A 16,985-nucleotide genomic window follows, 5' to 3' on the forward strand; every position below is an offset into this window, starting at 1 on the left:
TTACGTATATCAATTCTACTGCCATTTTCTCTTCATGCTGCTTATTCTATCTGTTGAGATACTACCGCTAGAGTTATTGGGTCGTTTCAACTGGCCATATTGTACTACACTAGATCCCCTTCTGGTTACTGCTCATTTTCCCTTCGCCTACACATACACCGAATACTCTGGCCTTTTCTTTCCCATTCTCCTCCGTCTTCATTCACCTGACAACACTATCACCAAACAATTCTTTTTTGCTTAAGGGGTTAACTACTGCACTGTATTTGTTCTGTATCTACTTTCTACATGGTAAGGATAGAAGAGACTCTTTAGCTATGGTAAGCACCTCTTTTAGGAGAAGGATACAGTACTCTAAAATCAAACCATTGTTCTCTAGTCTTGGGTAGTGCCATAATTGTACCACTGTCTTGGGTTAGAGTTCTTTCGCTTGAAGGTACACTCGGTCACACTTCTGTTTCCTTATTTTCTTTCCTCACTAGACTATTTTCCCTGCTGGAGCCCTTTGGGCTTATAGCATCCTGCATATTCAATGAGGGTTGTAGCTTAGCTAGTAATAATAATAATAATATTTACATGTAATTTTAACAGGTATGGACATTTTCCTAACCCTAAAATGATGGTCAGAGATTTTATTCTTGTGCCTCTGATATTTTGTTAGTCATTTTATTAGTAAAGAGTCTTTTCTTATGTATTTGTTTACACTTTTGATAACAATCTTCAATCAATCTTGGTAAATCTGAATGATCCATCTTCTTTCAGGATGTCTGAGAAACTAAGTTGCTCAACTGAGGTGGATTGAATAGCGTCTTGCACGGTCTGCTCGTTAATCCTGTTGCTCGGACACTTTCCAAACACAGAGCTTTTCCAGGTATGGTAATATACTCTTCCATTTAGTTCATTGGTTTCCAAGAGACCAGATGTAAGTTGATTTTCACTCTATAAAGGGAGGCTCTTAACTTCCAAACATCCAGATATACAAACGCAAATCCAACTGAAATTCTAAATGTCAGATATTTTATAAAAAGTTCATGATGAAACGCTGTAATTGAACAAAATTATTTCATTTAATGCAGAACTGTCATTACTTATCTGCTACCATTTTATATAATCCTTATACAGTATTAAGCTTCTGTGTGAAGTATAGTACTGTAAAGTACGCTTATAAAACTACTTAACTAAGATTTTATTTTTGTAGACTGACCTAAAGTTGGAACTGACATGCCAAGAGGGAGTATTACTGCATTGTCAAAAGGGCTTATCAGTGTAAAGGTCACTTTCTATCCATTTCATGTTATTTCATAAGATTTGTCTTTCAGGAAATGTTTAGAATTAGTTTTTTATTCATACAATATATTGCTGAATTTTATATTTGACTTCTGGAGTAAAAATCCACATCATTATTTAGTAAAATTTTAGATGATTTTTATGTAATCTCATTGCAGACAGAAATGCTCCCCAGTTTCCATTTAGTGCAGTGTGCCCTTTTGAAAGGGATTGGTGCACTAGTTGAAATTTGGAGGAACTTGTAGTAATAATAGCTTTGCTTTTTAGGTATTTTTATATATACCAGTATCTATTTATTCTTCAAATATTAGAAATTACTTAAGGATTGGAGTAAAGTGTCTTTTGAAAGGATTGGTGAACTAGTTAAAATTTGGAGGGATTTGTCACATTAATAGTTTTGGTTTTTAGGCATTTCTATACAACCCTGGTTTCATTTTATGTTTAAAAGTATATTAGAAATATTTTACGTAAATGCTACTATAGGAATTTCATACTCTCAAAAGCCTAAAATTGTCGAGAAAATAAGGTCATTTAAAAAAACATAAGGACAAGGGTAGTTGGAAAGAGGCCAATACTGTAAAAAAAGAAAAAAAAATATAATTGCATTTAGCAGAATGGTCAGCTTGGTTGATGCTGAAGATATACACTGTTTTAGAGACTGAAAGATTCATTTCTATTTTCTTTATGCAATTTTTCTGTTTCACTAACATATTCAGTATAAATACTCTCTTTATAATTGGATTTTTAGTAATGAAGCAAAATCAATTTAGAATGATGTACTGTAGTGCATTTGTTTTATACACTTTATTTGACAACTCACTCTGTAGCTTTATAACCAAAGTTTGAAACGATAGGTTGGTTTTGTAATATATTCATAAGCCGAAGGAATATTTGAGTTTTCAACACTTCCAGTTTAATGTATATAGTCATCCCCTGCTTATCGAGGATTCGCATATGAAACCTGACTATTTGTTGACTTTTCTAGTTGGAAATCAAAGTCATGGGTTCCAGGTTAGGCTTACCCTAAGTCAAAATCTAACTAAATTTGACTTACAAACAGCTTCTTGTAACCTATTATATTTGTAAGTTTAAGGACCTTCTGTACTGTTTATTTCTTCCTTTTGCAGATCTTGTGGAAGATGGGCTTCTGACGGCACCCCAGATGTTTGTCCAGCAGTTTCCAGTCTAATCGGAGCCTTGGGGCCACATCTTGGTCCCCTCGTCACCAGAGAAAGATGCTGTCCTTTTTCTTGCTTACACTCGATACATTTGTCCCTTTCACATATGATTTATGAAAAGGTGAGTGGTATCCATATTGTAGATCAAGTAAATAGTGTTCATAATTACCCTGAATTAGTTTAGATGGGTTGTGTCCTTACAGTCGAATATTATGATTATTATTATTACTAGCTAAGCTATAACCCTACTAGGGAAAGCAGGATGCTATAAGCCCAATAGTTCTAACAAGGAAAATAGTTTAATGAGGAAATGAAATAAGGAAACATAGAATAGTGTGCCTGAGAGTACCCTCAAGCTAGAGAACTCTAAACCCTAACCCAAGGCAGTGGAAGACCATGATACAGAGGCTATGGCACTACCCAAAAGAATAATAGTTTGATTTTGGAGTGTATCTCCTAGAAGACACTGGACACAACAACATCAACCAAGCTGATCATTCTGGTAGATGCAATTTTCATTTTCTTTCCACGCTTATGGTATTGATCTCTTCTTGTTAACTAAAAATATTTTTTAAATTTACACTTCATTAGTGAGCATCGACAATCGCACAGTTTACAAAACTAGAATTCTAAGTTACGACAAGGAAAAAACTACATTCTACACTTATAAAAAAATTTAATTTTAATCGGAAATTCAACGTAGAAATATACTGTTCTCGGCCGTATTATTTTGTTTGGTCCAAAATAATATTACTCATCATTAACAATACATGAACCATATTTATTTCACAACTGGTTATCTTGTATTTATCAATCTCTCATACAGCACCAACAGCACATGAAACTCTACGGAAAATACGCGACTTTGGCTTCAAATTGGTCGACCACCCGCCTTACTCTCCAAACGTGATCCCCTCCGACTATCACCTCTTTCCACAACTGAAGAAACATCTCAAGTGAACGAAATTTCATGAGTTTTCATAACCCAGTCAAAAAAAAACAATTACGAGGATCTCAATGTGAAGCTGGGCTCTTAGGTGAGGGTTCTATAGTGGCATAGCTATATCTTGCTCCCCCCAGATTGCTATTTTAGTCTTAGAGTTTAGAATCTACAAAATTTATCTTTATTTTCTAATTACTTTTTCATAAATATGCAACTTCCAGTGCACACTTGTCTTCTCTTCTGTCCCATTGGAAAATTCTGGCCACAGCTTCATTATAGTTTGCAGAATCAGCAAGTCAGTCCGAAAGCTCCATTCTTGAACGAAGTAGCAAGAAATACGCGTAAAGGGAAGGAACGAACACTGCAAAGACTTTTTCGTGAGGATTACAGTGTGCCAGGCCAGGCATACTTGCAATACCCATTTCAGATCTGTTCCGTGGTCATGAACAAACAGTGAGAAATCAAAATTGTTCTCTAGTCTCAGGTAGTGCCATAGACTTCCACTGCCTTGGGGTAGAAATCTCTACTTGAGGGTACACTTGGGCACACTATTTTATCTTATAACTCTTCCTCTTGTTTTGTTTTTTCTTTAAGGTTTTAGTCTATATATGAAAGATTTATATCAATGTTGTATCCATTCTTAAAATATTTTATAATTGTTCATTACTCCTCTTGTACTTTATCTATTTCCTTTCCTCACTGGGCTATTATTCCCCGTTGGAACCCTTGGGCTTATAGCATCCTGCTTTTCCAACTCAGGTTGTAGCTTAGCTAGTAATAATAATAATAATATATTTTCTTCTTTGTCATAACTTTCAAGTTTAGTAAAGTGTGTGCATATAATTGTGGTGTTGGTTGGTAGTGGTGTGACTATCAACGAATCCACTGTGAAGCCGATGGAGGTTGTACACATTACTGGGTTTTCGTGTGTTGTTAGCGAGAAGTGCAACTGTGCATTCCTCTTGCTATCCAAAATGGTGTTGACATGTAACTTGTGTTCTTTAAGGATATGTGGTAATGCTACAGATGATGGGAGAAATTACTTGACGTTTGTTACAAGATATTTCTGATAAGTATCACAGATGGGGCATTGTCGTAAGTGACTCTTTTCTAGTTAATTGTTACTTATGTACCGACTTGGTGGTAATGGTGATTGTATAATGACATGATAATGATTATTCTTATAATTATTGGTGTGAGTTTATATATGTTTATGTTATGTGGTGATTACCCATGTTTCTGCTGTATTGATAAGTAAATTGTTTGTGGTGTTGGTATGTTTTATTGACTTGTTATACTGTAATTCTTACAGGTCGAAATAAAGTTTTTATTAAGACAACCCGAGTTTATGTGGTATCCAAGCAAGCATTTCAGCAGTACTCAACATGACAGGTAAAAAGGGCAGCTCTACTGGAGAGGACAACATTGCTGGGATGTTACTGGAGGCACAGAAGAAGGCAAAACAACAGAGGGGAACTGTTAAGGCAAAACTAACGCATAAGCTTGGTATGTTTCATGAGTAAAGGTCCCCAACTCACAAAGATTCGGACATTTGGACCTTTTCAAATCAAAGATAATGTAAAGAAAAGAACAACTGGGAAGGCCTATGGGAATATATTCAATTATATTGTCACATGAGGCATGTACATTGATGTTGTTGATGAATATAACAGTCTTTTAATGTGTTTCAGAAGATTCACAACTGTTCATAGCTATCCTGATACTGTGCACTGATTGAAGCTCACAAATAGTATTGGCAAATAAAGACCTGAAGAGTGACATTCACAACAATGGGACATGCATGAGGTCACTGAATGTGGAGCAAAAGAAGGCTTGAAATGGAAATTTATTCGTTCAGCAAATGCTGTATGGCCAAACGGTGTGAGGCATTAGTTAACTAAAAAAAGGTTTCTGTTATTGCTCGTAGGGGCTACTATTTTAATATTTATGTGATTTACAGAACTTTTTTTTGAAATACCAGACTTAATGAATGGCAAGCCTATTGGATTGAAACCTGGTATAGATGTGGAATTAGGACCATTGTGTCCAAACTATTTACTTTTGGGTACAGCATGAAATAGAGTACCATCTGTTTCATGGTCTACTTCAGGTGACATTAAGAAGTGTTTAAACTTTATACAAAATGTTGTCAACACTTATTGGAGTAAGCGGCAGAGAGATATCTTCACACTCATTGTACGGTGAAAGTGGCACTCGGAGAGAAACATACAAGTCGGTGATATCGTTATAATAAAAGATAAAAATGTTGTGTGAGAGTAATAGAAAATAGGACAGCTTGTAGATACAGAAATAGTCAGGCAAGAGATGTGAGAATTGGATGCAAAATACAAAGACCAGAACAATACTAGAGACATAGTGACAGTTATCAATAGATCTGTTCACAGGTTAGTGATATTGCCACCCATTGAGGAGCAATAAAAGTGGCAGGAGTGTATTATCAGTTACAGACACTAATAATTATTATTATTATTACTAGCCAAGCAACAGCCCTAGTTGGAAAAGCAAAATGCTCTAAGCCCAAGGGCTCCAATAGGGAAAAATACCCCAGTGAGGAAAGGAAATAAGGAAATAAATAAATGATGAGAACAAATTAACAATAAATCATTCTAAAAACATCAACAACGTTAAAATAGATATACATACATACATATACCAAGGCACTTCCCCCAATTTTGGGGGGTAGCCGACATCAACAAATGAAACAAAAAAAAAAGGGGGACCTCTACTCTCTACGTTCCTCCCAGCCTAACAAGGGACTCAACCGAGTTCAGCTGGTACTGCTAGGGTGCCACAGCCCACCCTCCCACATTTTCCACCACAGATGAAGCTTCATAATGCTGAATCCCCTACTGCTACTACCTCCGCGGTCATCGGAGGCAGCAGCAGGGCCTACCGAAACTGCGTCACAATCACTCGCCATTCATTCCTATTTCTAGCACGCTCTCTTGCCTCTCTCACATCTATCCTCCTATCACCCAGAGCTTCCTTCACTCCATCCATCCACCCAAACCTTGGCCTTCCTCTTGTACTTCTCCCATCAACTCTTGCATTCATCACCTTCTTTAGCAGACAGCCATTTTCCATTCTCTCAACATGGCCAAACCACCTCAACACATTCATATCCACTCTAGCTGCTAACTCATTTCTTACACCCGTTCTCACTCTCACCACTTCGTTCCTAACCCTATCTACTCGAGGTACACCAGCCATACTCCTTAGACACTTCATCTCAAACACATTCAATTTCTGTCTCTCCATCACTTTCATTCCCCACAACTCTGATCCATACATCACAGTTGGTACAATCACTTTCTCATATAGAACTCACTTTACATTCATGCCCAACCCTCTATTTTTTACTACTCCCTTAACTGCCCCCAACACTTTGCAACCTTCATTCACTCACTGACGTACATCTGCTTCCACTCCACCATTTGCTGCAACAACAGACCCCAAGTACTTAAACTGATCCACCTCCTCAAGTAACTCTCCATTCAACATGAGATTCAACCTTGCACCACCCTCCCTTCTCGTACATCTCATAACCTTACTCTTACCCACATTAACTCTCAACCTCCTTCTCTCACACACTTCCAATTTCTGTCACTAATCTGCCAAGCTTCTCTTCTGTGTCTGCAACCAGTACAGTATCATCTGCAAACAACAACTGATTTACCTCCCATTCATGGTCATTATCGTCTACCAGTTTTAATCCTCGTCCAAGCACTCGAGCATTCACCGCTCTCACCACTCCATCAACATACAAGTTAAACAACCACGGCGACATCACACATCCCTGTCTCAGCCCCACTCTCACCAGAAACCAATCACTCACTTCATTTCCTATCCTAACACATGCTTTACTACCTTTGTAGAAACTTTTCACTGCTTGCAACAACCTTCCACCAACTCCATATAACCTCATCACATTCCACATTGCTTCCCTATCAACTCTATCATACGCTTTCTCCAGATCCATAAACGCAACATACACCTCCTTACCTTTTGCTAAATATTTCTCGCATATCTGCCTAACTGTAAAAATCTGATTCATACAACCCCTACCTCTTCTAAAACCACCCTGTATTTCTAAGATTGCATTCTTTGTTTTATCCTTGATCCTATTAATCATTACTCTACCATACACTTTTCCAACTACGCTTAACAAACTAATACCTCTTGAATTACAACACTCATGCACATCTCCCTTACCCTTACAGTATATAGTGGTACAATACATGCACAAACCCAATCTACTGGTACCATTGACAACACATATTAAACAATCTCACCAACCATTCAAGTACAGTCACACCCCCTTCCTTCAACATCTCAGCTCTCACACTATCCATACCAGACGCTTTTCCTACTCTCGTTTCATCTAGTGCTCTCCTCACTTCATCTATTGTAATCTCTCTCTCATTCTCATCTCCCATCACTGGCACCTCAACACCTGCATCAGAGTATTGTGTGTCCCATTGACAAAATGCATACACTCACTTTTTGACAAGCTGCTACACTCGGTGTTAACCTGACAACATCCTATTACACTCCTGTGACCTTCTGACATCTTATTACACTCCTGTGACCTTCTGGTGCATGTTGGAAATCTAATTCTGATTTATTTAGATTTTTCACAGCAATTTCCAGGCTCAGTACCTGTACTGACCCAGCATTGCATACCTCAGCCTTAGTATCAGTTACAATTTCTGATGTGCAACTTTTTTATCTTTTAATAAATTAAACTAACATTCATGGTCAATTGCATGTATGGCGCAGCAACAACATTGGACACATCTCAATCAGACCTCCCAGCCACTGACATCGTCTTCAGTTTTTTTAGCCTGTTGCCGCTAATATCACTCTCAGAAATGGTGCTTATTGTACCATCCAATGCGACCTTGCTAGGCATGTGACTTTTTTCCCCATAATAATGGTTTGCAAATTGTCAGATTTTTCCGCAGTAAAAACATAACGCAACGCTAGCAGAGAAATTGGCACAGCCTCTCAGGTGCACAAAACTTGCATTTCACTTTTACCTTGTAGCTGGATTTTGTCACATCTCTCTTATTTTTCTGGTAAATTGTAATTATAGCTGCTTATTCTAACTGTGGCATAGCTGATTCCTCGTCCCCCTTGATGCCTGCCTCGTTGAACTGCCTTTGCTCCCCTTTTGTATGGGATATCTACATTCCTGTGCTGCCTCCTTGAATCTCATTTTTCCAATGTTTCACTAATTTAATTAGATTTCTCAGAGGGTTCTGAAGTATACTGTTATAGCTTTTGATTCAGTATGCCAATTCGTTTTCACTTGAATCATCACTGCATTTATGGGTACGCAAACACGTACTCAATGGCTTCCCGCTGGGACCTGTAGATTTATTTCGTTCGCTGTTTCTCCTGTTTGACATCCTGTGAAGAAATTATCCCACAAAACTGCTATGTTTGTGTCTTTGGAGAAATTTTCATTGGTCATCAAAGTCCACCCTTGAACCATTCCTAGTGGCTGAAGAGAATTTAGTGTCTATGCTCCTTGTCATTTATCTCTCCAGAGTAGCCTGATATTCATTACTGCCTCATCGCAGAGGAACTTACTGATTTTTATCCAATGCATAGATTGCTTACAGTGTCTGAAATCCTCTGTTGAGACTTCATATATGATATGCTTACTATTTCCCCTGCCTTGTGCTGGATTATTCCAACCTGCTTGAACTAATGCATGTAGAAGTTTAGATCCATAGCCAGTCTCTCTTCTGCTGTTTCTCATCTTACTAATTCAGGGGTGTAATTCAGCAATCTTCAGTGAAACCCCAACAATCTGTGTAAGTAATATTCCGTAAGTGCACCATGTAGGATACTCTATTGGTATTATTATTATTATTACTAGCCAAGCTACAACCCTAGTTGGAAAAGCAAGATGCTATAAGCCCAAGGGCTCCTATAGGGAAAAATAGCCCAGTGAGGAAAGGAAATAAATAAATGATGAGAATAAATTAACAATAAATCATTCGAAAAACAGTAACGTCAAAACAGGTACAGTATGTCCTATATAAACTATTAACAACGTCAAAAACAGATATGTCATATATAAACTATAAAAAGGCTCTTGTCAGCCAGGTCAACATAAAAACATTTGCTCCAACTTTAAACTTTTGAAGTTCTACTGATTCAACTACCCGATTAGGTAACAGCTATCATAAAACTTCTAGAATACTGTGTAGTATTGAGCCTCATGATGGAGAAACGCCTGTGTATATAGAATTAACTGCCTGCCTAGTATTACGAACAGGATGGAATTGTCCAGGAAGATCTGAATGCAAAGGATGGTCAGAATTATGAACAATTTTGTGCAACATGCATAATGAACTAATTGAATGACGGTGCCAGAGATTAATTTCTACAGTAGATCAGGAATAAGAAATTTTATAGACCGTAAGTTTCTGGCCAACAAATTAAGATGAGAATCAGCAGCTGAAGAGCTGACAGAAGAACAATACTCAAAGCAATGTAGAATGAAAGAATTAAAACACTTCAGAATAGATTGATCACCGAAAATATTGAGTATTTCTCAATAAGCCATTTTTAGTGCAATTAAAGAAGACAGACCTAATGTGTTTCTCAAAAGTAAATTTGCTGTCGAGAATCACACCTAAAATATTTAAAGTCATACAAACTTAAAGAAACATCAATACTGAGATCCGGAGGTTGAGGAGCCACTGTCCTTGACCTACTTACAATCATACTTTAAGTTTTGTAAGGATTCAACTTCATACCCCGTAATTTGCACCATGCACTAATTTTAGCTAGATCTCTATTAAGGGATTCAGCAACCCCAGATTCTGGGGATGAAATTGATGCAGAGAGTAGCATCATCTGCATATGCAACAAACTTGTTTTCTAGGCCAAACCACACGTCATGTGTATATAGTATGAAAAGTAATGGGCCAAGAACACTATCCTGTGGAACACTGGATATCACATTCCTATACTCACTATGGTGCTCATCAACAACAACTCTTTGAGATCTATTACTTAAAAAATCAATAACAATGATAAGAAACGACCCACTCACTCCCAACTGTTTGAGTTTAAAAACAAGGGCCTCATGATTAACAAGGTCAAAGGTAGCACTAAAATCAAGGCCAATCATACGAACTTCCTGACCACAATCGAGGGATTTCTGTACAGCATTGGAGATTGTAAGAAGGGCATCACATGCTCCAAGGCCTTTACGAAAACCAAATTGCAGACTAGGGAATAGATGATTACCTTCAACAAACCTATTAAGACGTTTTACCAGAAGACATTCAAAAACTTTAGATAATATGGGAGTTATGGAAATTGGGCGGTAATCAGTTAGACTTGAGCTACCGCAAACACATTTACATAGAGTAATATTACTAATTCTCCAACAATGCTAAAAGCTCTTTTTGCTAATCTGCGCAAAATAACAGATAACTTTGGAGCTAAGAAATCTGTAGTCTTTATAAAAGAAAGAAACAAAGGAAAAATACCATTTGGGTCTACAACTCTATAAGCATCAAGGTCCATCGACAGGGCTTTAATTTCACGAGATAGAAAAGCTAAACTAGTTAGTTTAGCCTCAGGAAAACAGGAATGAGGAAGTTCAAGTTTTTCATTACTCTGTTTACTGTCAAAAACATCAGCCAAAAGGGTTGCTTTTTCCTTTGGACAGAGTAACAGCTATCTGGTTCAAGTTGCATCTACACCAAAGAGTGCAGATTTAAGGGTAGACCACCATTTATGTTCCTGAGTTGTACCAGAAAGGGTTTCTTTTATGGTTGAATTGTATTCCTTTACAGTTGAAGCATAAACTCTCTGAGCAAAAGCTGTAAGCTGAGTATAGTTTTTCCAGGTCAAATCTGATCTGTTACCCTTCCAAAGATGATAGGCCTCCTGTTTCTCCAAATAAGCACGTCTACAATCATCACTGAACCACAGTTTGTCCTTCACTTGGTACCTTAGTACACGAGAAGGGATACACCTGTCAATTATGTTGACTAGATTCTCATTCAAAGGGACAACAGGATGTACACTACTATATAATTGTGACCAATTCAAGCACAAAAGATCATGCAAAACCCCATTCCAGCCTGCTTGGGATATCATATAAATTTTACAAGAGTATGATACATCAGGGACAGGCTGCTCAGTCTTCACTACTAATAAAACCAACCTCACTTGTAACAACGCCAGGGGAGTCAGTGCATACGAGGTCCAAGCAATTACCAGACTTGTGAGTAGCTTCACTTATAGTATTATTATCATGGACTAGATCAAAACTTGAATTGCTGAAGTTTACAGTAACCAGTCAAAATATATTTGCATATTAAACTCATGTTTGAAGGATTTTTGGGTGTTTATAACTTGCTCTTTAAAAATGACAGACAAGGTAAAATGACACTACTCTAGGAGGACAATGCCTTAGAGACTGATCCTATATAGGCTACATATGATGAGCACTAAGCCCCCCTCTTCTCTCAAGTTAGGACCAGAGGGGGTCAAGCAATGGCTGTTGATGACTCAGCAAGTAGATCTGTCTGTCTGTCTGTCTGTCTGTATAGATTGCCTTACCTTGTGTAAGACCAGTAGATCCATATGTTGCCCCAAAACACCCCATCCATACCACACAAAAATAATCAGTTATACAGAATTTAAACAGCTCGTTGAGCGAGATGTTTTTAGTATATATAAGAGAGACATTAATCTCTAAAAGTTTTAGAGTTCCTTAAAAAGAAATCCAGCTACTTTTTACTCCTAAATTTTAGAGCTCCCTCTCGTTATTAGTAAATATTAACCTTATTAGTTCACACTAATCTAACTATATAGTTTATTTGAATATCAAATTATAGGCTACTAATGTCAATATTACAACACCAGCTGGGGTATTTTTCACATCAGAAGTTAATCCACGTTTTTCATCATCTGTTTAATGTTTGCTTAAATTATATGCTACAGCTTCACACACACACACACACACAAACATCGTAACCTAAACAGTCATTTATTCCTTTAAATAATCAAAGTTTACTTGAAATTCTACAAAATGCGACTTAAAGTTGGGTAGTTCCTTCACTATATAAGCTCTTTATAATAATAATATCTATTGAATATTCATCATTAGCAATTTTCAACACTTCAAACCAGCAAACAAAATTATTCAGTCATTTAAGCAATCTGTAAAATGCATCCTACTGTTCATGACGTCATTGAAACGTATTTTCTTAATAAGAACACAGATTCGGTCTCTAAAATGTATCCTTTTGATAGATTATGTTCTATAAACATCTTATAAGGACTATATATATTTTATTGAAATATATCTTTAATTTCCCATGAAACAATAAATCTTCTGCCCTGCCTCTCATAACTAGACATCGTAGCCAGAAACACAGTCTATTATTCTTTCGAGGTTGACGTATTTATTTAACTTACGGCCTTGATAAGAGCCTTTATTTGTTTAGTTAAAGAAGTACTACCTTTTATAATGTTATTCTTATAAAATTTAATTATCTAAGTCCTAATTCTTCTGATATACGTATAGGTATTCCCCCCTTCCTAGGTCTGAGACGTAATTTTATTCATAAAAATAATTCTATGACGTCATAAATACCACCAATCACAGCAGAGGACAAATCAGTCAGAGACTCAGAGACAACAGATATTTCCCGATAAATATACATAAAGGTGAGAGTGTTCCTCTGAATTATGGCTGCTGTTGGCGAGCGAGTAAATAATGTCAAAGCATTTGGACTTTTAATGTAATAAATAAGTAACTGATTTCTCGAGCAACAGCTCATAAATCGCAGAAACTCTCTCATGGTGGGATAATCCAGCCTTCTGATTGGCTGTATCTTCTCAGTTGTGATTGGTTATTGCCTTGGTTTCACGCACAAACGAACAAATGCATAGAACATCGTAGCCAGAAAGCCAGTCGATTATTCCTTCAAATATGACTTGTTTATCTAACTTACAACCTTTTAATAAGAGTCTTTATTTATTTTAATCAAAAATTAATAATATGACTAAGATTATATTTAGTGAAATTTAATTTTTGAAGCTCTAGTTAATCTAAAATACGTATAGATTTTTTTTACCCCTAGGTAACATCGTAGCCAAATCGTAGATAAATTACTCCTTCAAAAATACTTATTTATTCAGCTTAAGCAATTGAACAAGATTCATTATCTATTTGAATAGTAAATTAGTTCTATCATACGTTTGGTTTTATGAAAAAAAAATATAATTTATAAGACCTAATTTATCTGCAATACGTATAGGTATTTCACTCCTACCTAATGGAATTCATTCATAAAATACTATAACCTGACGTCACATACAACCACCAATCACAACAGAGAACGTATCAGCCAATGAGACGACAGATATTTCCCGCTAAAAATGCATAAGACGAGAGGGTTCCTCCGACTTATGAGCTGCTGTTGACGAAAAAATCAGCTTCACGGGAGCCATTTCGCGCAAACGCTCTAGCTAATGACATTTTTTCATCCTATTTTGTTTTCGTAAGCGTTTTAATGTAAATTTACGGGCATTTGAGCAGGTTCCTCCAACAGCAACTCATAAGTTCCAGTTACTCTTGGTAGTACATTCCAGTCCTTTGATTGGCTATATCTTCCTCAGCTGTGATTGGTTATATCCTTCGTTTCACGCACAAACGAACACATGCTTAGAACATCATAGCCAGAAAGTTAGTCAATTATTCCTTTGAATATGACCTATTTATCTAACTTACGGCCTTTAATAAGTTTTTATTAATTTTATTCTAATATTAATAATATTTTTAAGATTGTATTTTGTAAAATTTAATTTTTGAAGCTCTAGTTAATCTAAAGTACGTATAGTTTTTTTTTATTCATGAATACGAGTGTCTGACGTCACATACAACCAGCCAATGAGACAACAGATATTTCCCGGTATAGAGTCCTTTCAATACACGTCATCAAACTTCCGGTCCGCCATCTTGGAGGGCATACAAAGACGCGTTCAGTGAATAGCTATGGTTGAGCTGTTGAATATTTAGCCATTTCATCACATTCACATTCACACAATGCCCAGTTTTTGCGCTATTGTTGGCTGTGGGAATCGAGGACGAAGAGATGACAAGAGTTTCTACCGCATACCGGCAGTTATTCAGAATCAGGACAAAGATACAGAAGAATTATCCAAGTGCAGACGTGACTTGTGGTTGACCAGAATATCACGGGCTGATCTACGTGAATCCTCACTACCCTAAGCACGTATCTGTTCTGATTATTTCATATCAGGTCAGTCTCTGCTAGGCCCTAAAAGTATCATTATTCCTGTGTAAACATGTTATATCCGATCGCATGGGTGACTTCAAAAGTATCATAGTCAGTTCAGTGTGTAGTGTGTGTGGGTGAGGGGGCATCTCAATTTTTAAACATCAAAAGGGGCATCTCAGATTTACAAAACAAAAATTAAAAGCGCCCATATTGGCTATATTAACAAAGGCTACTTACCTAGGTCTCTCTTTCGCCAAGGTGCTCATGCCTATATATAATTAAGTGTATATTTATATTTATTTTAATTTGTGTATTAAATTGTGCAGACATACAGGCCTATGTGATGAATAAACATTGATTATAAATAATAATAATAATATCTGAAAGCATTACAATAGAGTTTGTCCATCATATGTTTATATGTATATAAGAAATTATAGCATTTGTAACCAAACACAAACACAATGGTTAGGCATGAACCGATAAAGATTTGACATAATAATGCAAAACTTTTACATACATTTTGACAATAAAAAATTATAATACACAAGGTTAGGCTAAATGATCAATATTAGCATTATAATTATAAACATTCTCTTCATCGGCCCAGTGTTTATCTAATTTTGGACTTAAAAGCATTAAAGGGAAAAACAACGAATTCTGGAAGCAGATTATTCAATGGAAATGTATGCCCACTCATGTTCTGGGTTGGCCGACAGTACCAAGTAGTTCACCATATCAATGTAAGAAATACTGGGAAAATCCTCAATATTTTGACTGAATGAATTCTGCATCTGGTATGGATCTAGGCCATCAATTAGATCGAGTTTCTGCTTGTAAAAACGCTTATCATCACCCGACAATTGTTTGACAAAGTCGCTCTCATTGTCCATATTCGCTGTAGCAGCCGCCATGTTTTCGCTTTGTATGCCCTCCAGCATGGCCGCCGGCGATTCCCAGTGACGTCATTGAAAGCACTCTATAAATGCATAAGGCAAGAATATTTTGTAATACCATGTATGCAGAAAACAGTAATTTTAAACTATTTTGTTTAATCAAAAGACATTTAATTAAAGTATTCTTACATTTATAATGCATACACCATTCTCCTTTCTGTATTTAAGTAAATACAATGAGTTATGGATAATGACGTCATCAATCAAAAATCAATAATAGCTATGAATAATGACGTCATGAGTCAAGAACCAATTATCAGCTTGATAGTTAATGACGTCATTATCAAAGCAACCAATCACAGTACATAACCTTCCCACTAGACGAGCTTAACACTGGGGCTTATGAAATGCTACGCTGACTTATGGAACCTATTTTAAACATCTCAGACATATAATAATGTATGAAGGAAAGCAAATACATTAATGTATACTGTACTATGAATGTGTTTTTATATAATAATTATGCATACACGTTTCAACACAATTGTTTCCTGTTGCACTGGAATTACTAATCTCTTACATGTGGATTATAAATCATATTTTGATGTTCTATTGGTCATTTATTCATAATATAATGCACATTTAATCAAAATTGGTTGATTTGTATATTGTTCTTCCATGTGTACGTAGATTGGACAATAAGCTACGCTATGAAATTATGCCAGCCATATATGAAAAATTATAGTGTACTCTATAATGGATGAAGATAATTTGTGTGACTTGTGCAAAGATGAAGAATATACTACTGAACATTTATTTTTATGCCCAAAATTAGGACAGCTAATGAATGTAGACATAAGATTAGGTACGCTGAAAAATCCTAGCGGGGATCTGGCTGCATTTATAGGTAGGGCAATGCATATAAAAGAAGAATTTAAGAAATCCAAACTGATTACCACAATAGATTGCCAAAACTGATGATAGCAAGGTTTTATCCTATCTAATTTCAAGGTAGAAGGGAATAAAAGTAAAGATTGAGAATCTCATTATGGTATTAATTTATTCAAGGCACAGGTAATATAAACTTAATAACAATAATAAGAATAAGCTTAGAAGCTTTGCACCTATCTATTAAGGGATAGAGTACCCGCAATAAGGAACTAGGAAGAAGTTTCTATGACGTCATGGGTATAGCTTTAATCCAGGTAAAGTATCTTAATTAAATCTTCAAATTCAACTAATATCCAGAATAAATTCTACTAAAACGTATTTAAGTATAATAGTAATTTATTTATATGATTTTTATTTCATATATTTATATTATTTAAAGTAATAAAATAAGATAAAATATTTCAAAGATGTATAGTTTATTTGT

The 16,985-nt window shown here is 36.1% G+C and overlaps 1 long non-coding RNA gene across 2 annotated transcripts; it reads left to right on the top strand.

Moving 5' to 3' along the window:
• Window positions 1–216: 216 nt before the first annotated feature.
• LOC137636152 (uncharacterized) lies at window positions 217–4,713 on the top strand. 2 transcript variants are annotated; one of them, XR_011042961.1, is made up of 4 exons: window positions 217–871; window positions 2,415–2,586; window positions 3,292–3,502; window positions 3,630–4,713. It is a non-coding gene; the product is annotated as an uncharacterized lncRNA (long non-coding RNA). The 2 variants fall into 2 exon arrangements; XR_011042960.1 differs by having other exon boundaries at window positions 3,292–4,713.
• Window positions 4,714–16,985: the final 12,272 nt, after the last annotated feature.

This window comes from Palaemon carinicauda, unplaced genomic scaffold, assembly GCF_036898095.1.
Source record: "Palaemon carinicauda isolate YSFRI2023 unplaced genomic scaffold, ASM3689809v2 scaffold241, whole genome shotgun sequence".
In the NCBI taxonomy this organism is placed as follows: domain Eukaryota; kingdom Metazoa; phylum Arthropoda; class Malacostraca; order Decapoda; family Palaemonidae; genus Palaemon; species Palaemon carinicauda.